Source organism: Ochotona curzoniae, unplaced genomic scaffold, assembly GCF_017591425.1.
Source record: "Ochotona curzoniae isolate NIBS_2020 unplaced genomic scaffold, NIBS_Ocur_1.0 scaffold_4701, whole genome shotgun sequence".
NCBI classification, from domain to species: Eukaryota; Metazoa; Chordata; class Mammalia; order Lagomorpha; family Ochotonidae; genus Ochotona; species Ochotona curzoniae.
Window position 1 is genome coordinate 72,087,820 of NW_024467122.1, and position 19,994 is coordinate 72,107,813.

General features: G+C 45.6%; 1 long non-coding RNA gene across 1 annotated transcript in view; it reads left to right on the forward strand.

The window, feature by feature from the left end:
• Window positions 1–19,994, forward strand: part of LOC121149440 — a 66,024-nt gene that overhangs the window by 27,265 nt on the left and 18,765 nt on the right. Inside the window, exon 2 of the long non-coding RNA XR_005882654.1 lies at window positions 13,327–13,463. This is a non-coding gene — a long non-coding RNA (uncharacterized LOC121149440). The remainder of the gene's footprint in view (window positions 1–13,326; window positions 13,464–19,994) is intronic.

Sequence of the window (19,994 nt, forward strand, 5' to 3'; positions counted from 1 at the left end):
TAACAAGAACTAATACACAATATTTTTTAATCAGCTCTAAGACATTTAAAAGTGAATTTACTTATATCAAGATCCAAGGAACAGGGGCTGATATTGCATGTGGGATGGGCGCTGCCCATCCAGATCTCTGCTAATGCACCTGGGAAAGCAACAGAAGATAGCCTAAGTGCTTGGGCCCTTCACCCACGTGGGAGACCTGGAAGGAGCTCCTGGCTCCTGGCATTGGCCTGGTCCAGCACCAGGCATTGCAGTCATTTAGGGAATGAAACAGTGGAAGATCTCTCTGTGTCTCTCTCCCTCTGTTTCTGTAACACTATCTTTCCAATAGAAAAAAAAAATCTTTAAAAAAAGTTCCAAGGAACTAACAATGTAGCATGGTTACCTGTCTTACAGTCTTTACATTTATGTAATAAAGATTTTTTGGCGGTCCAGCATGATAGCCTAGTGCCTAAAGTCCTTACCTTAAACGCGCTGGGAATCCCATATGGGTGCTGGTTCTAATCCTGGCAGCACCTCTTCCCATCCAGCTCCCTGCCTGTGGCCTGGGAAAGCAGTTGAGGATCGCCCAAAGCTTTGGGACCCTGCACCTGTGTGGGAGACCTGGAAGAGGCTCCTGACTCCTGGCTTTGGATCAGCTCAGCTCTGGCCATTGTGACCAGAGTGAATCAACAGATGGAAGATCTTCCTGTTTGTCTTTGCTCCTCTCTGTATATCTGCCTTTACAATAAAAAAAATTTTTTTGAAAGATTTATTGTAAGTGGACTTAAAGTGACACTCATATGGGATGCTGGCAATACAGACTGTGGCTGGGACTAGAACTGGTGCCTACATGGGTTACTGGTGTCCTAGGCCCCAGCTTAACCTGCTGCAGTGCAATGCTGGGGCCCTTAGAGTCTTTTTTTTTTTTTTTCCAATTTAAGATCATTAGGAATCTCTGTTTTTTTAGTCAAAGAATTTTTGCTTTTGTTCATTTTTTAAAGATTTACTATTATGTATTTGAAAGGGAGAGTGACAGAGGACAGAGAGGACAGAGTGAGTCGTACGGAGAAAGAAACCTTCCATCCACTGGCTCATTTCCCAGGTAGCTACAATGGTCAGAGCTGGACCAGGCTGAAGCTATGAGTCAGGAGATCTGTACTGGTTGCCCATGTGGATAGCACCTGGGAGCCATTACCTGCTTTCCTAGGTGCATTGATAGGAAGATGGACTGGAAGCAGAGCAGCCAGGGCTTGATTGTGGCTCTGATGTTGCCATCATATAGCTGCTTGTTGTACCACAGTGCCAGTCCCATCATATATATTTATTTAAAAAAGAGAAGCCCAATTGACCTGTAATCTGTCCTACCCTCCGTATTTGGATGATTCTTCATGTTGTCATTTTATCTGTTCCTTCATCCTCCATGTTTCTCATAAAGTGGAAATTAGATACAATTAGCTTAAAATCGGGTTTGACGTTTTTAGCAGGAATAGTCACAGGTGAGAATATGTCATTTAAATTACATCACACTGGGTTGCCCATGTGGCATATAGGGTAAAGCCACTTCCTACAATGCCAGCATTCCATATGGGCTTGCGTCCCAGCCACTCCACTTCCAATCCAGCTCCCTGCTAGTATCCTGAGAAAGCAGTGGAAGGTGACCAAAGTTCTTGGGCTCCTTCACTCACCCTGTAAACTCTCTTTGCAAAAGTAACTGCTCGGCAATATTGCTTAGACTGTGTAATGGGGTGTGTGTGACATCTCAGTGTGAGTAGATGCGTGGCAAACTATTTACTCTGTGTTGGGGTGTTGTGTCCTGGACTAGCCCTCCTCCATGTCTAGTGCAAAGGAAGCAGTGGGTGAGCCTCAATAGCTCCTTCTTGAGGAAATTCCAGGCTGGACACCTTTGGAGTGCCCTCTGCAATCTTTCAGGAATGTGTTCACAGCAGCCAAGGAGCCTGGGACTGCATCTCCATCTCCTGTGTGCCTGCAGAGTTTCAAGCACTTGGGCCATCTTCCCCTGCTTTCCCTGGTGCGTTAGCAGGGAGCTGGATGGGAAGTGGAGCAGCAGGGACTTGAGCCAGTGTTGGGATATAGGACGCTGGAGTTGCAAATGATGGTTTAACTTGCTGTGCCACAATGTAGGACTGCCTACACCTGATTTAATGTCCCTTCCACCTAATTCCAACATCTGTGTCATTTGGGAGTCTACTTCCTCGGATGTCCTGATGGTAGGTTGCATTGTTGCTTCATTGGGTGTCTGGTGATTTGGGTAGTGCCTGCTCTTCCTGGTGAACAGTGCGTTGTGGGACCCTGGGTTATGTTATTTCTTTTTCTCTAGAAAAAATATTTCATTTTATTATGGCATCAATTAGTTCCCTGGCAGATCAACTGGATCCCATGGGGCTAGGTTTTGGTTTTTCTTTTTGAGAGTCTATGTATTCATTTTGTCCTTGGTTCCTGGATGTGGTCTCTATCCCTAAGGCATGACCTCCTTGCCACGTTAATGGCAAGCCAACATATTTACCTAACGCATCTATTCAGTTGGACCTAACAAACTTGACCTCACAACTTCTAGAAAACCGCTAATGCTGCCTCCCAGTGCTCAGCCTCCACCTACTTACTGCCTTTGTCAGATTCTTGACCTGGGGACACACAGTTCAGAAGTCACTTAAGGATCCAAAGGAAGTACCCAGGAACATTCTGGGTGTCTTCTCTTTGGGGTTTCTTTGGCACTATCGCTGGGAACTGTAGGTCAGGTCTGACTCTAACTTAGTTTATGGACCATTCTCTGCTTGCGCTTGCCTTCCCCAGACCTAGGAAGTGTGGAAGGGGAAAGGCTAACGGAGTGTCGGCTTGCCGAAGGAGCATCCCTCTGCGAGGTGATGTCCATGCTCCTTCTGCCTTGCATGCGCCCGTCGGAGCCTTCACATACTGGTTTTTAAAAATAGATTGTTCAGAATTTATGATTGTTATTGACAAAGAGTTTACCCAACACAGCGTTGGATTCCATTGCATGAAGTGGAATTGGATAGGTATGTCTTGATTCAGCATACTTAGAATTAAGTTTAAAGATGAAGGAGAGTATTAAAGAAGCAGTATCAATATAGATGTTATTGATTAGATCCTGCTCAATTCTTTAGGTCTTTATAATGATTAATACAATAAATAGACAAGATTTGTTTGAACTGTTAATGTATAAGATGTCTGTGAGTAATTGACTTAAATGTGTTACTTAATGTTTAAATCTTACTTTATAAACCATAGAGACAATTAAAAGCATTTAAGACTCATGAAATACACATATATATATTTACTGAATAAATTTTCAAGTATTACTTACATGGTCTAGATGGGTCTTTTTTGTTAATGAGATAATTGAAATACTTAAAAAAATAAATTGGCTATATTAAATTTGAAAATTTAATTTGAAATAATTAAAACATTTAATTTAATTTGTAGATAGAACCTAAATTAGTCTAAGCTCTTTGCAAATGGTTATTAAAATTCATCAGACTATAAAGAGAATAAGAGTTGATTAATATTTTAAACCAAATTAAGTTTTGCATTTGTGACTTTAATAACTTGACAATTTTAAACTACATAAAAATTTTTTTAATTTTCAAAAAGATTTGTCTATTTCTTATTGGGAGGTCAGATATACAGAGAGGAGGAGAGACAGAGGAAGATCTTCTGTTCACTGATTCACTCCTCAAGTAGCTGCAATGGCTGGAGCTACGCCGATCTGAAGCCAGAGGCCTAGAGCACCGTCCTTCCCCCCTTGCCTCACACCTGGATATTCCACGCAGGTGCAGGGTCCCAAGGCTTTGGGCTGTCCTCAACTGCTTTCCGAGGCCACAAACAGGAAGCTGGATGGGAAGCAGGGACACTGGGATTAGAACCAGTACCATATGAGATGCTAATGTGTGCAAGGCAAGGACTTTAGCCACTAGGCTACTGTGCTGGGCCCTAAACTACATATTTTTAAAAAGATTTATTTGGGCCCGGCGCGATGGAGCAGTGGTTAAGGTCCTCACCTGACACGCCCGGGATCCCATATGGGCACCGGTTCTAATCTCGGCTGCCCCGCTTCTCATCCAGCTCCCTGCCTGTGGCCTGGGAAAGCAGTCGAGGACGGCTCAAAGCTTTGGGACCCTGCACCTGCGTGGGAGACCTGGAAGAGGCTCCTGGCTTCAGATTGGCTCAGCGCCAGCCGTTGCAGCTGCATGGGAGTGAATCATTGGACATAAGATCTTCCTCTCTGTCTCTCCTCTCTGTATATTCGCCTTTCAAATAAAATAAATCTTTTTTAGAAAAGATTTATTTATTTTTATCGGAAAGTCAGATATATAGAGAGGAGGAGAGACAGAGAGGAAGATCTTCCATCTGATGGTTCACTCCCCAAGTGGTCATGTAGGCTGGAGCTGAGCCGATCTGAAGCCAGGAGCACAAAGCTTCTTCTGGGTCTCCTGTATGGATACAGGGTCCCAAGGCTTTGGGCTGTCCCTGACTACTTTCCCAGTCCACAAACAGGGAGCTGGATGGGAAGCGGGGCTGCCAGGATTAGAAACAACTCCCGTATGGGATCCCAGTGCATTCAAGGCAAGTACTTTAGTCACTAGGCTACCGTGCCAGGCCCTATTTATTTTTTAAATGTGTATTTTATCTATTTGAAAGTCAGTTACACCGAGAAAGGAAGAGACTGAAAAATAGAGAGGCCTTCACTCTACTGTTTTGCTCTCCAAAAAGGCCACAAATATTGGGACTGAGCCAGACTGAAGCTAGGAACCAGGATCTTCCTCGGGGTCTCCCGTGTGTTTGCAGGGGCCCAAGTATCAGGCTGACTTTCCCAGATCACTATCCGGGAACTGAGTCAGAAATGGAGCAGCTGGGACTCCCACTGGTACCCACATGTGATGCCAGCATTACAAGTAACAGCTTAACACACTGCATCTCGATGCTTCCTCCCTCACTCCTCCCCACTCCCTGCCATGCATGGTTTTGAAATCTGTAAGACTTGGCTAAAATTGCTCCAGGTAGAGGTGGCATTGTGGTATACTGGGTTAAGCTGGCCCTCGCAGAGCACCAGTTCAAGTCCCAGCGACTTGACTTCTGATCCAGAAGCCTGTTAATAAGCTTGAAAAGGGAGAAAGGATGAGCCAAGCCCTGGTAGCCCTTTCACTCAACCGAGGGACTGTGATGGAGCCAGCGCTCCTGGCCTCTACTTCTCTAGTCCTGGCTATTGTGGCTGTTTGGGAAGTGAACCAGTTACATCTAGGATCAAATTCGCTCCCCTTCTTTCACTCTTGATTGCTCATTCTTGCTGCCACTCTTTCAAATAAATAAACAAAATATTTAAAAGACATACTCCAGATCTCCATTTACTTAACATCTGTTGTTCTCAGTTTCCTTATCTGTAAAATGTAAGAATACTCCCTGACAGTAGAGACTTCAGGAATCATAACTAATGATGATTAATGAAATCTTAATTTTTTAGGGAGAGATGTTCAGTTTTTGTTTTTTTTTTTGTTTTTTTTAAAGATTTATTTTTATTATTTTTTCATTGGAAAGGCGGATATACAGAGAGGAGAGACAGAGAGGAAGATCTTCCGTCCGATGATTCACTCCCCAAGTGAGCGCGATGGTCGATACTATGCCGATCCGAAGCCAGGAGCCTCTTCCGGGTCTCCCACATGGGTGCAGGTTCCCAAAGCTTTGGGCCGTCCTCGACTGCCTTCCCAGGCCACAGGCAGGGAGCTGGAAGGGAAGCGGGGCTGCCGGGATTAGAACTGGCGCCCATATGGGATCCCGGGCGTGCAAGGCGAGGACCTTTAACCACTTGCGCCACCTCGCTGGACCCGATGTTCAGTTTTTGTATCTCTATGTATTTAAGATTTAAATTTTTGTTTTAAAGGCACAATTACAGAGAGATGCTTTTATCTGCTAATTTGCTCCTCATTGGCTGTAATGACCAGAGCTGAGTTGGTTTGAAACCAGGAGCTTCTTCCAGGTTTCCCACATGGATACATGCAAGGAGAGGTCTTGGACCATCCTCTGCTGCTTTCCTGGGCCATAAGCAGGGAGCTAGATTGGAAGTGGAGCAGCTGGGACACAAACCAGAGCCTGTATGGAAGGCTAGCATCTCAGGTGGAAGGGTAGCTTTCTATGCCATGAGCTGGCCTTAATTTATAATGTAAATTTTTTTAAATTTAAGCTTTATTTTTATTATTTTTTTTTATTGGAAAGGCGGATATACAGAGAGGAGAGACAGAGAGGAAGATCTTCCATCTGATGATTCACTCCCCAAGTGAGCGCAATGGCTGATGCTATGCCAATCCGAAGCCAGGAGCCTCTTCCGGGTCTCCCATGCGGGTGCAGGGTCCCAAAGCTTTGGGCTGTCCTCGACTGCTTTCCCAGGCCACAGGCAGGGAGCTGGATGGGAAGTGGGGCAGCCGGGATTAGAACCGGCGCCCATATGGGATCCCGGGTGTGCAAGGTGAGGACCTTTAACCACTGTGCCACTGCGCCGGGCCCTATAATGTAAAATTTTAAAATTTATTTGGAAAGAGTATCATGGAGACAGGAAGAGAGAGAAAGAGAGAGAGAGAAAAAATCTACTCCCCAAATGGACATATTGGCCAGGGAAAAGATAGGACCCTGAAACTCCATCTGGGTATTGGGGCCCAAGCACTTGGGCCATCTTCTGCTGCTTTCTAAGGCACATTAGCCGGGAGTTGGATTGGAAGTGGAGCAACTGGGATTTAAACTGATGCCCATGTGAGATGAAGGTGCTAGCTTAATCCACTATGTCAAAACCCTGACCTCGGTGAGCCAGTTATCGACTTAAGCAGGCAAGTATGCTCGGTTTCACTCTCATGTCCTTGCCCCTGTGGCCTGTCTTGGCCTCTCTCTCAGAGAGCTAACCCTCCTCCAGAAGGGGTGTCTGGTACAACAAATAATCTCTGCTTAGGATGCCTGAATTCTGTGTCTGAGTGTGTGGGAACAACCTCTGGTTCTACTACTGGTTCCAGCTTCCTGCTGGTGTGTACCCAGGAAGGCAGAAGTGATCTCTTCAGCATTTGGATTCCTGCCACCCTGTTGGGAAACCTGGGCAGAATTCCTGGCGCCTGACCTTGGCCCTGTCCGGCCCCTGGTTGTTTTCGGGTAGCTGGGGAGTGAACTAGCAGATGAAAGCAGTCTCTATGTGTCTGCCTTACAAAACAAACAAGGGGCCAATGCAGGGGTCCATCAGGCTAATCGTCCACCTGTGGTGCCGGAATCCTGTAAGGGTGAGGGTTTGAGTACTGGGTGCTCCATTTCTGATCCAGCTCCCTACTAAGGTCATAGGAAATCAGTGGAGAACGGCCCAAGTCTTGTAGTCCCTTCACCCATGTGGGAGGCCCAGAAGAATCTCCTGGCTCCTGGGCTTCAGATTGGATCAGCTCTGGCCATTGTGGCCATTTGGGGAGTGAACCAGCCAATGTAAATCTCTCTGTTTCTCCTTCTCTATAAATCTGCCTCTCAGATAAAAATAAATAAATCTTGAAAATAAACGAAGCAAAAAACACGAAGCCCTACCCTGCTTCACTGGGGCCATTGGGCTCCACTGTATCTCATATCCACACACCTGCAGCATCTTTCACTTGGAGCCATTATTCTTAGCTCACATTACATCCGTGCCAAGATTGTATGTTCCAAAGCCAGGACTTTCTCAGGGATCCCTGGTGCTGATCACAGTGCCGTTGAGATGTGGTCTTGACACAAAAGCAAAGCAATTTCCTTCCCACCTCCTCTCCTTGTTGATAGAACAAGGCCTCATAGAAGAATACTAGTAGGTAACGTATGAGGATCTCCCAGCCCCTTTCCCAAGTACAGGCTGGATGTGGTAACTTGCTTGCTTGCAAAGAGTGAAATATAGAAAGGCCAAAAAAAAAAAAAAAAAACAACCAGGGACGAATGCAATGGTGTATCAAGTTACGGCTCTGCCTACAGTGTGGGCATCCCAAATGGGAACTGGTCTGAACCCTGGCTTCTCCACTTCTGATCCAGATCCCTGTCAATGCACCTGGGAAAATGCAGAGGCTAGTCCAGGTGTTTGGGCCTCTGCACCACGTGGGAGGCTTGGAAGAAACTTCACACTCCTAGCTTCCGACTGGCCTAGCTCCAGCCGTTACGGCTATCTGGGGAGTAAACCAGTGGGTGAAGATCTCTCTCTGTCTTTCCTTCTCTGTAACTCTGCCTTTCAGATAAAAATAAATATTTTTTTAAAGAAGCAAATAAAAAAAAACAGTATGGTATGGAAACCTGGAGGAAAGATGGTATCATCGATGACGTGGGATAGGTGTGGATGTGTTAAGCACTGCTGTGATGTGAGGAGGGTATTGCAGCTGACTGTGACCATGAGCCAATCTCTGGCAAATCCAAACAGAGGGACACTACACAAACACCTGGGGCCCAGCACATAGCCTAGTAGCTAAAATCCTTGCCTTTCATCTGCCAGGATTCCATATAGGCACCAGTTCATGTCCTGGCTGCTCCACTTCCCATCCAGCTCCCTGCTTGTGCCCTGGGAAAGCAGTCAAGGATGACAGAAAGTCTTGGGACCCTGTACCCACACAGGAGATGGAAGAAGCTCCTGGTTCCTGGCTTTGGATTGACTCAGCTCCAGTCTTTGTGACCTCTTGGGGAGTGAACCAGTGGATAACGATCTTTCTGTCTCTTCTTCTTTCTGTGAATGTGCCTTTCCAAGAAAATAAATACACCTTAAAAAAAAAAATCTGGCCCGTATTGTTCCAAACCATCAAGATCACTAAGATAGCAACCAACAAACCAGGAAGCCCTCACAGCTGTCACAGACCACAGTGCCATGACTCAAGAGCCAAGACAATCAACCACGAAACAGAGGGCAGGAATGCAGAGCAAACCTGGTGAAATCCGAGTGAGGTTCACAGTGTAGCTGCTAATAGTGAAGCGATGTTGGCTTTGTGGCTTTAGCTAGTATGTCATGGTCATTGAAGGTGGTGACACTGGGAGAGACTCTAACTGGATGAGGAAGTTCTTGAGCTGTGTTTGCAACTTTAACCCTGTTTATATAACTTTTAAAAAAAATCACTCCTCCAAACACAATGCTCACTTTAGTGGCCTAAAAACTCAAAGGTCCCTATTAGGACACAGCTAGAATGTCTTGTATTTGTGGTGTATGTATTGGTGATGTGGTCAGTTTAAGAGAAGGCCCATGGGCTGCCCCTATCTGATCTTTATGAAGAGAATCTAAGTTGGCACTGAGCTCAGTGATCTGTGATGACCCCCTGAGTGAACTCTGGCCAATGCCATGGTGTTGGAAGTGGATGATATTGCCAAGGATTCTCCATCAGAGAAATGTGCACGAACTTCTCTCCCTCCTTCATGCTTGCTGGGGAGATACATCATGACCAGCAACAGAACGTGAGCCTGTTGATGATTTTTAAGATTTTTTTAAAAGATTTATTTATTTATTGGAAAGTCAGATATACAGAGAGGAGGAGAGACAGAGAGGAAGATCTTCCGTCTGATGATTCACTCCCCAAGTGAGCACAACGGCCAATACTATGCCGATCCGAAGCCAAGAGCCAGGAACTTCTTCCGGGTCTCCCACATGGGTGCAGAGTCCCAAAGCTTTGGGCTGTCCTCGACTGCCTTCCCAGGCCACAAGCAGGGAGCTGGATGGGAAGTGGAGCTGCTGGGATCAGAACCGGTGCCCACATGGGATCCTGGGGCATTCAAGGCAAGGACCTTAGCCACCAGGCCACGCTGCCGGGCCCAATTTTTAAGATTTTTAAAAAGGCATCTCTTTGGAACAGGAGGAGGAAAGGATGGAGGGAGGGAGAGAGCGCGGGTGTGTGTGTAGCAGAGAGAGAGAGGGAGAAAGTGCTTTCGTTCTCTGGTTCTCCCCCCAGATGCCTGTAGTGACTAGTACTGGGAGCTGGTGATGCAATGCAATCTCCTACTGAGCCCTCGCTGTGACCTCCCAGGGGCTGCCTGAGCAGGAAGTCGGAGTCAGAAGCCATGGCAGGGCAGCAAAGCCAGCCCTCTGCTGTGGGATGCACGCATCTTTGCTGGCCTCACCACCGCTGGACGGCTGCTCCTCACATCCAATTCTGATTAACGTAGGATCACCCATGTTCATTTTTTAAGTGAGAAATCCAGAAAGCACATATGAGTAGTTGGAAGAAAATAAGTCTGACCTATAATTCTGCCACATAGAGACAGCTTGTTTTGACATATATGGCTTCACTTAGGAGATAAATAGAAAATACAAGATTAAAAAAGAGAAACTCAACTCATAGGAGCTTATGCGTTGATTGTTGTATTTTACTGTTGACACAGTATTATATTTCGAATACTTATCTAGATGTTTTCGAAAATATGATTGTGATGTGTGTGTAATATCTGTTGTGGTGAGGAGCGATCGAGAGGGTAGCAGAACTGTGACTTGAAGCTGACGGTGCCCTAGCGTCCCTGACGAGGTTTTGTTTTGTTCTGTTTTGTTTTTAGAAAGATTTATTTATTTTAATGGAAAGGCAGATATGCAGAGAGGAGGAGAGACAGAGAGAAAGATCTTCCGTCCGATGATTCACTCCCCAAGTGACTGCAATGGTCAGAGCTGAGTCGATCCCGAAGCCAGGAACCAGGAGCTTCTTCCAGGTCTCCCACATGGGTGCAGGGTCCCAAGGTTTTGGGCTGTCCTCGACTGCCTTCCTAGGTCACAAGCAGGGAGCTGGATGGGAAGCAGGGCCGCTGGGATTAGAACCCATGCCCATATGGGATCCTGGCGCATGCAAGGTGAGGACTTTAACCACCATGCTATTGTGCCGGACCCCAGACGATGTTTTAATCGCTGTCCCACAGGTCAGCTTCAGTGTCTGGGCCTACCCCTAATCTTAACCCTAACAGAGTCTGACAGATTGTCTAAGACTTGGGTGACAGTTAAGGAGTGATTACTAACGACAGTGGTATCTAGTTGTCAAGCACTCACTAGAATCCAAGCCCTACGCTGAAGATGTCAGATGCATGTTAATGTTAATCATCCTGATAATTCTAAAAGGTAAGTCATTAATTTATCCCCACTGAAAAACAAAATAAGATTTGGGGCCAGTACAGTGGCACTTCAAGATAGTCCTCTATTCTGTGGCTCCAGCATCCCATATGGGCACTGGTTTGTGTCCCAGATGTTCCACTTCTGATCCAGCTCCCTGCTTATGGCCTGGGAATGCAGTAGAAGATGGCCCAAGTCCTTGGGACCCTGTACCCATGTAGGAAACCCAGAAGAGGCTCCTGGCTCCTGGCTTTGGCTCAGCTCAGCTCCAACCACTGTGGCCATCTGGGTAGTGAGCCAGAAGATGGAAGACCTTCTCTCTCCTCTCTTTGTAAAATATGCCTTTCGAATAAAAATAAATAAATATTTATAAAAAATAAATAGAAAATAAAAAGGTTTATTTGTTTTACTTGAAATTCAGAGTTACAAAGAGAGAGAGAGAAACACAGAGATCCTCCATCTGGTTCACTCTCCAAGTAGCTGAAGTGGCTAGAGCTGGGCTAGACCGAAGCCAGGAGCCGTGCACTTCTTCTGGGTCTCCCACCTAGAGGCCGGGGCCCAGGGATATGGGCCATCTTCTGCCTCTTTCCTCTCCTATAAGCAGGGAGTTGGATCAAAGGTGGAGCAACTGGAGCTAGAACTGAGGCCCATATGGGATGCTGGTGTCACATGTGGAGGATTAGCCTGATCCACCACCATGCTTGCTTCAGTTTATAAGAAAGGTGCCTCGGTTTCTGAGAGCCCTTGGAGCTGCATTATGCCCTCGACAGGTGGCATGTGTCATAGATCAGACATCACACAGGTCATGCCAAGTCAACTGCTGGACATAGAGTGTTGGTCCCAAAATTTGAGGATTCACTACAGCCTTTCTTAGGTCTTTTATTGCTGAGTCAACATGCCTTCCCACTCACTCTGTCTAATGTGTTCAGAAAAACAACAGAAAAGGTAGGATGTCTTGTCATAAAGCCGGGAAAGGTTGAGCTACTTAGGGGAACCGCTTCTAAACAACATCTTCTATGCATAAGCTGAATACAATCAAGACTGAATAATTTATATTTTCCTATTGACAGCAAAGACTATTTTCAACTTTCTTTTAAAAAAAAGACATTCCTTTACATGCTCACACATACACACCACATGCAAGGCACACATGTGCACATGTCACATACGTGCACATAACCAGACACGCACACACACCACACGCAAGCACATGTACCATACACCACAGACACATGTGCACACATGTCATATACACACCAGACATGCACACACATCACACATACCACACGCGTGCACACATGTCATGTACACACACCAGACACACACACATACCACGTACATGCATACATACCATGCACACACATACACCACTACTTAAATGCCTTGTTGCCTACTCCCAGAGCCCATGTCTTCAGGCTTGGTGTAGGCCTGAAGTGCTGGGGACAGCTCCTGGTAGCAGGTGTAAATAACACATCTCTGAAAGCTTTCTGGATAATTTCAAGTCTTTCCAGCCGACTTCTTGTCAGTCCTGATTACTTGATGGTGACTATTTTTAACCTCGTACCTTGGCAAGGGATGTGTCAGGTTTGCTATTTTCTTGTTCACATGCAGTTGCTTTGTGAGTGTTGTTTTTGATCCCAGGTCCCTTAGAAGGTCCAATTGGATAGCATTTGTCCACTCAAGAGGGTTACCTACGCTAAAAGGAGGTGATGCACTCTATAAATCCAGGGTATCGAGGGCCTGTCAGGCTGCGTGTTGCTACCAAGGACACTGCTGTGAGCTGCTCTGAGCTGTGGAGCCCTGCCCAAGCCCCAGCTTTGTGGGTGTCTTGTGGGTAACATGTGGTCATCCTGTGTCGGGGGTGAGACTGCCAGTGTCACTCCAATCATGAGAACATTTGCATAAGGGGCCGACATTTGGCACAGGGTGCTTAGTGGTCTGGGTCCTGGCTCTCCTGCCTGTTCAGGCTCCCTGCTAACGGCACCAGGGCAGGCTGCAGGTGACAGCTCAGGAGCCAGGTCTCTGCCTTCCGCCTGGAAGACCTGCCCTGAATTCCCACTGCTCTGATTCGAGTTGGTCCAGTCCCAGTTGTTGTGAGCGTTTGTATAGTGAACTAGTGGATGGACAATTTGTTTGTCTGCCTTCTAGATAAAAATAAACTAAATTAAAAAAAAATTTTTTTAATGCTTGGGTGAAATCTATTCACATTGCAAGATGGATCAATGGGTTTTAAAGCAACAGTGCACTAAAAACTCATGGATACCATGTTTTTTCAGATTCCACACTGCAATCAAATGGAAAGCTTGAACACGAGACAAAGCTCCTCCCTGTCCAGTGCCGACTACGCATGAAGCTGAACTCCTTCCTTTGCTACGGCCAGTCATAGACCACAGCACGCGACGTGCACACACAGGTACGAGAACTTGACTTTCTATTAGTCCAGATGTTAAGATTTATAAAAACAGAAATAGTTTTCTGACTATAATTTTTTCTTAGGAAAGTACACATACCCAAGTAGCCCCTTTGTCCACTGTGTCACAAGGGTAGCCTGAAGTCTGTGGGCTGTGTAAGAGTTTACTCTTGGTGTTGTTCATCCTGTGAGTCTAGATGCATGCGTGATGATGTAAGTCCATTTAATATTGTTTACATAGTTGAGAGGGATGCATGCCCACATGAGCCTCTGATTAGGACAAGGAAGGCCAGGTACCAAGGAAGGTGGGTGGAACATATGCTTCAGGGTTTTTTTTCTCCTGGAGCAGTGGGGTGGCGGGGGTGTCATCCCTTGTTGTCAAACTACATCAGCACACAGGGAATGGAGGACAGTCAGTTGGTGACACCTTTGGAACCCTGATGTGGGGAAAAATGTTCTGAGTGGTTTCTCAAGAATGTTACTTGAGTGGTTTTAATAATTCTGAGAAGTTGTTGGCTTCATTGTTCCAGGGTTGAGAAAATCTTTCCAAGGTCTACTGGCTGACAAAGTCCACCTTAGTGCATCCATAGACCCAGGAACATGTTGCAAAGCTTGGCCAGGAGAATTGTCCAACCTGTTCTGCTTTTCATCCTCTAATGAGGCAGCTGACATCCTCTGCTGGCCTAGATAAGCTGGTGTTAATTTGCCCTGTGTGTATTTGGACATGATGTCCACTGCGCAGGCATCAGCCACTGAGGAGGCCCAATACATGTACTCCAAGGTTGGACCACACATCCTGTGAGTTTCCCTGTAGCCAGGGTCTGAGTACAGCAGTCTTGTTGGGGAGGCCCCCAGGAAAACTTGCACAGGGTGACTTCAGACTCAATTCTTGTGCACTCCAGCCAGGGTAAGGTGAGATGAGGTCTGTTACCTGCTCTAGCCAATGCATATACTGGTGGATGCAGCTGCCTGGTTGGTCAGTTCTGCTCCGGCACCATACATCACACAAACTGATGGGTGCTGTGTTCCATCCCAGTCACTGTGCCATAGACATGGTCCTCATGTATAACAGTGGGTGCTACAGTTAGGTTGGGACAACCCCCCAATACCCTCCATCAGGCTGCCCCCAGTCCTGTATTTTGCATGTGCCAGCCTCTGCTGTGGCCTAGCCTGCCCAGCCTGTATCCCATTCAGTTCTCTTTGGCAAGCACCCACTCAGCCCCATGCCAGACCTGGCCTTCACATGTGTCAACAGGTGCTGCTGCCTTGTCCAACCTGGCCTGCCCCCAGGGTCCTTTTCCTTGTGCTCACCAATGATAGGTATGGCCAGGCAGGGGAATGCCCAGAGTTCCCCTGCCAGGCATGTTCCCAGCCCTAGATCTTGTACCTGCCAGGGGGTATTGCAGTCCAACCTGACGTGACTCACACTCAGTTCTGGCACTTGCCAGCTGGGGTTGTGGCCTAGCCTGGCTGGCTTACATCCATTGGCCCTCGTGCATGCCAGTGGGTACAGCAGCCTAGTCCAGCCTGGCCTGCCCCCAGACAGGCTCACATCCAGTGTCAGATCTCACAATCACCAGTGGAAGCAGTCCAGGAAGGGAGTCCCTGAAATTCCCCTACCATCCCAGCCACGGGCACACGGACGCTCTTCACTATGTTCTGCCAGTTCAACCGTCTTCACTTCCAGACTCCAGCAGTCACTAATATTTTTCCTTATTTTGTAGTGCCGCCTGTGCTAGACTATAGCCTCATTATTATTTTAAGAATTTGCAGCATTTTCGACTGTATGCATTGGTCGTCATTTATTTGATCAGTCAGCTATTGATGGACATTTAGCTAATTTCCAAGCTTCTGACATGACCAAGCTGAGTGGAATAAACTGGTACAGTGTAATTCCCATGCGTGACAATGGGAAAACCATAAGAAGACCGCAGGTCAATGGTGTGCGTACTCGGTACTCCTCTTACTGCTGCCAAATTGTCTCATCAGTGCTGTATCAAGTTTGCCTGTAAGGACTGTGTGACGTGTTTTGCTGAATCATTGCCATCCTAGTGTGTTATCAGTCTTTCTTTTTACCAGCCTGGTGGGTTAGACATAATGTTGCCTGAGTTTGAATTTGTATTTCTTTAGTCAGAGTCAAGTTCAACATTTTCATTTGTCAGCATTTCATCAGGTTTCGTTGGTTTCTTCTCTGTGAATCACTTGCTTAAATCCTTTATACACTTCTCCACTGTGCTGTCTTAAAAAATACGAAGAGTCATTTATCTTTTTGATGATTTTTGAGAGGCAGAAAGAGTGAGCCCCTATCCACTAGTTCACTTCCCAAATGCTTGCAACAACTGGGATTGGGCCAAAGTTGAGAGCCTAGGCATTCACTCCGGGTCTCCTGTGTGGAGGACACTCAGTCACTTGAACCATCACTCCTCCCTCCCGGGGCCTGCATTCACAGCACACTGGAGTCGGGGTGGGGTCTGCTATCAAACACAGGCATTTTGCCATGCGATGTGTTTTTTTTTTAACTTCTTTTTGTTAAAATTATTATTATCATTTTATGATACAGTCCATAGGCCCTGGGATTTCCCTTCTCACCTCCCCAAGTCACAATGTGAGTGTTTTAACACCTTGGCTAGACACCTGCCCTCGTCTTAGTACCTTGTATGTCTTTTTGGGGTACATTTTATTTCCTGTACTTGTTTTCTCACTGGTGTGTGTGTGGTCAGACATATTGCACAAATGCAGCTGTTACCTGTACAAGGCAGACTTCACCTTTCTTCCAGCTTTCTTAAGGTCTAATTGACAAAAATTCTACACTATCAAGGTCTGCAACATGATGACTTGGTCTATGTCTGTGACGTAACTACAACAATCCAATTCATTAACCCAACCATCTCCACACTGCGTTGCCGATTTGTGTGTGCATGTGTGTGCAGTGTGTGTGTGTGAGAGACTGAGAGAGAGTGAACACTTAGCGAATTCCAAGCAGATGAAACAGGATGATTTGCGTTCATCTTACCGTTCGTTAGAGCCCAGGGCTTACTGTGGACTACATAATTTTTTTCCTTTTTGTAGGGCTTTCAGCTTCTTCGTAGTCTTCTGAAAGGAATTCCCCTTCCTTATATCAAGATTTCCTCTCTGTGTTTATTCCAATACTTGCAGAATGTCTTGCAGTTTTTACACTGAAGTTTTAACTGACTTGGTGCCATTTTACTGCAAAGCCCCAGGTGGCCACCCAGATGTTCTGCCGCCATTCGCCATTCGCTGAATGTTCCCCCCCCCCCCCACCTGGCTCATTTACCACATCTCTGTTTGTATTTGGATCCACTTTTGGAGTTTCTGTTATTTTCATTGATTTCAGAACTGCACATTTAATTATTGTAGTCTTATGTTTTAATATCTGGTAGACTTATTGACTGCTGTCATTTTTTCATTGAAGATTTATTTATTAATCTATTTGAAAATCAGATATACACACACACATATATATATATTAAAAAAAGACGCACAGACACACATTTTCCATCCTGTTTCATTCTCCAAATGGATACAGTGCTGGACACATCCTGGAGCTGGGACATCTGAAGCCAGGAGCTTCTTCTGGGTCTCCCACAGGGGTGGCAGAAACCCAAGTGCTTGGGCCATCTTCTGCTGCTCTTCCAGGTCCATTAGCACAAACTGGATCAGAAGTGGAGCAGCTGGGATTTGAACAGGTGCCCTTGTGGGATGTCAGCAGAGCGGCGTAGGCTTACCCGACAGCAGCACAACATTCCAGCTGGGCACTGGCTCTATTCTCTATGCCACAGTTATGGCCCTGGCCTCTCATTTTGATCAATTTTTCTGAGTATTGTTACTTATCTGCCTTACTTTAAGCAATATTAGAACAGACTGCCTCTGTGTGTTTCTGTGTGATGACACACACAAAAATGTGTCAGTGACAGCTCTGACAAGTTGATGAATGCTTCTCACACAGGAGGTAAACTCTCAATTGTTAAAATATTTTTGTGTACTTCATTTAAAGCTTTTTGGCCACAGGTCTTGCCCTGGAGCCCATGTCTGCCACCTTGTGGCCACTTCTGACCTTTTTCAGATTGTATTAACCACTGAGAGGCCACCAGTGATATCTCATTAAAACAAAGGTCAGAATTAACAAACAACTGATGGTATTCTGCCATGGCTCCCTTTGAATATCTTTTTTTTTTTTTAATGCACATACGATCTATGTTAAAATATTACTAATGCAATTCAATATTTTTTGTTGAAAAATATAAAAATTTGTAATTAGGATGTTTCAGCTTATAATATACTAATACATTTCAGTGATAACTCAGTTTAGATTTTTTTTCTCACATTTAAAACTTTTGGTCATATTAAACATTCAAGCAAGCTTTTCCATATTTTTAGTTACAGATAATAAGAAAAAACCCTCTGAACATAAATAGATACTTTTAAAAGATTTATTTATTCATTGGAAAGGCAGAGTGAGGGATTTTTCATCTGCTGGGTCACTCCCCAAGTGGATGCAGTAGCTATTTCTGGGCCAAGCCAAGTCCAGAAGCCAGGAACTCCAACTGGGGTCTCCCACGTGGGCGTCACTGGCATCAGCAGTGAGCCAGATCAGAAACAGGCAGCCAGGACCTGAACTGGCATTCCAATATGGCATGTCAGCATTGCACGTGGAGGCTTAACTTGCTGAGTGTCAACACCAGTCCCGCATTCTTACGTAAAAATCTAAGTTAAGGGAGCAAAAAAAAAAAAAAAAAAAAGAATGATATACATTTTGCGATGCTAATGATGAGCTAGTTCATGGATACTTTAAACCACAAGAATGGAAACCAACCAAATTACCTAGCATTTATTTTCCACCAGATAATTTTAATTGAATATACAATTTTTTAAGATATCCATTTCTATAAGATAGAACAAATATTTACATTTTTAAAAGATGTATTTATTTTTATTGGAAAGGCAGATTTGTAGAGAGAAGGAGAGACAAAGAAAGATCTTCCACCTGCTGGTTCACTCCCCAAGTGGCCTCAATGGCTAAAGCTGAGTGGATCTGAAACCAGGAGCCAGGAGTATCTTCAAGGCTCCCAAGGCTTTGGGTCATCCTCTAATGCTTTCCCAAATCACAAACAGGGAGCTGGATGGCAAAGGGAGCAGCCAAGACATGAACTGGAGTCCATATGGTATTTCAGCACATACAAGGCTAGGATTTAGCCACAGAGAGCCTCTGTGCTGGGCCCTAATTTACACTTCTTCCAGTGATAAAGAAGTGCAAGATTAGTTGGGCCATTTGGAGTAGGAGGCAGTGAAGACCACTTGGGGAGTGAACCGGTGGGTGGAAGATCTTTGTCTCTCTTTCTCTCTGTAAATCTGCCTTTCCAATAAAGTAAATAAATCTCTTTTAAAAAGGTGTAAATATATGTTGTATCTCACATGTTGTATTGCCTGGTACTACCCTTGTCTGCCTCCTCCTGCCTCAGGTGTCTCCAACCCAGTTGGACACTTGATGAACTATGAATTTCTGGGGATGACATTTTCCACCCATGGTAACCGGCTTCAGTGTCTAGAACATTCTTCTAGATTCCTTTCTCATCCCCATCTTTCTTCTTTTTTTTTTTTAAAGATTTATTTTTATTTTTTTTTATTGGAAAGTCAGATATACAGAGAGGAGGAGAGACAGAGAGGAAGATCTTCCATCCGATGATTCACTCCCCAAGTGAGCGCAACGGCCAATACTATGCCAATCTGAAGCCAGGAGCCTCTTCCAGGTCTCCCGCGCGGGTGCAGGGTCCCAAAGCTTTGGGCCGTCCTCGACTGCTTTCCCGGGCCACAGGCAGGGAGCTGGAAGGGAAGCGGGGCTGCCAGGACTAGAACTGGCACCCGTATGGGATCCCGGGTGTGCAAGGCGAGGACCTTAACCACTTGCACCATTGCGCCGGGCCCCCGGCCAGTTGATTTTTGACAAAAGTGTCAAGAACATACATTTGCAAAAAACTGTAGTCTCTTCAATAGATGATGCTGGAAAAATTGGACATAAATGTGTAGAAGAATGAAATTAGATCCTTACCTCTCATAATGTTAAAAAAAAAAATCACAGACCTAAATCTAAGACCTGAAACTGTGAAACTGCTAGAGAAGGAGAAATGTTTTTTCTTTTTTTAAGGTATTTGTTTTGGAAGTTAGAGTTGCAGAGAAAGAGGGAGAAACGGAGATTTGTGGAGTGTCATCAAGGTCTCCCACGAGGGAGGGGTCTGAACATTCCTGCTGCCTTTCCAGGCACATACGCAGCAAGCTGAACTGGAAGTGGAGCAGTTGGATCTCTCTCTCTCTTTAAGATCTATCCATTTTTACTTGAAACACAGATTTACAGAAAGAAGGAGGAACAGGAAGATGGATTTTTCCATCTGCTGGTTCGCTCCCCAAGTGGCTGTATTGACTGGAGCTGATCCAAAGCCAGTAGCTTCTTCTGGTCTCCCACACAGGTGCAGGGTTCCAAGGCTTTGGGCCGTCCTCGACTGCTTTCCCAGGCCACAA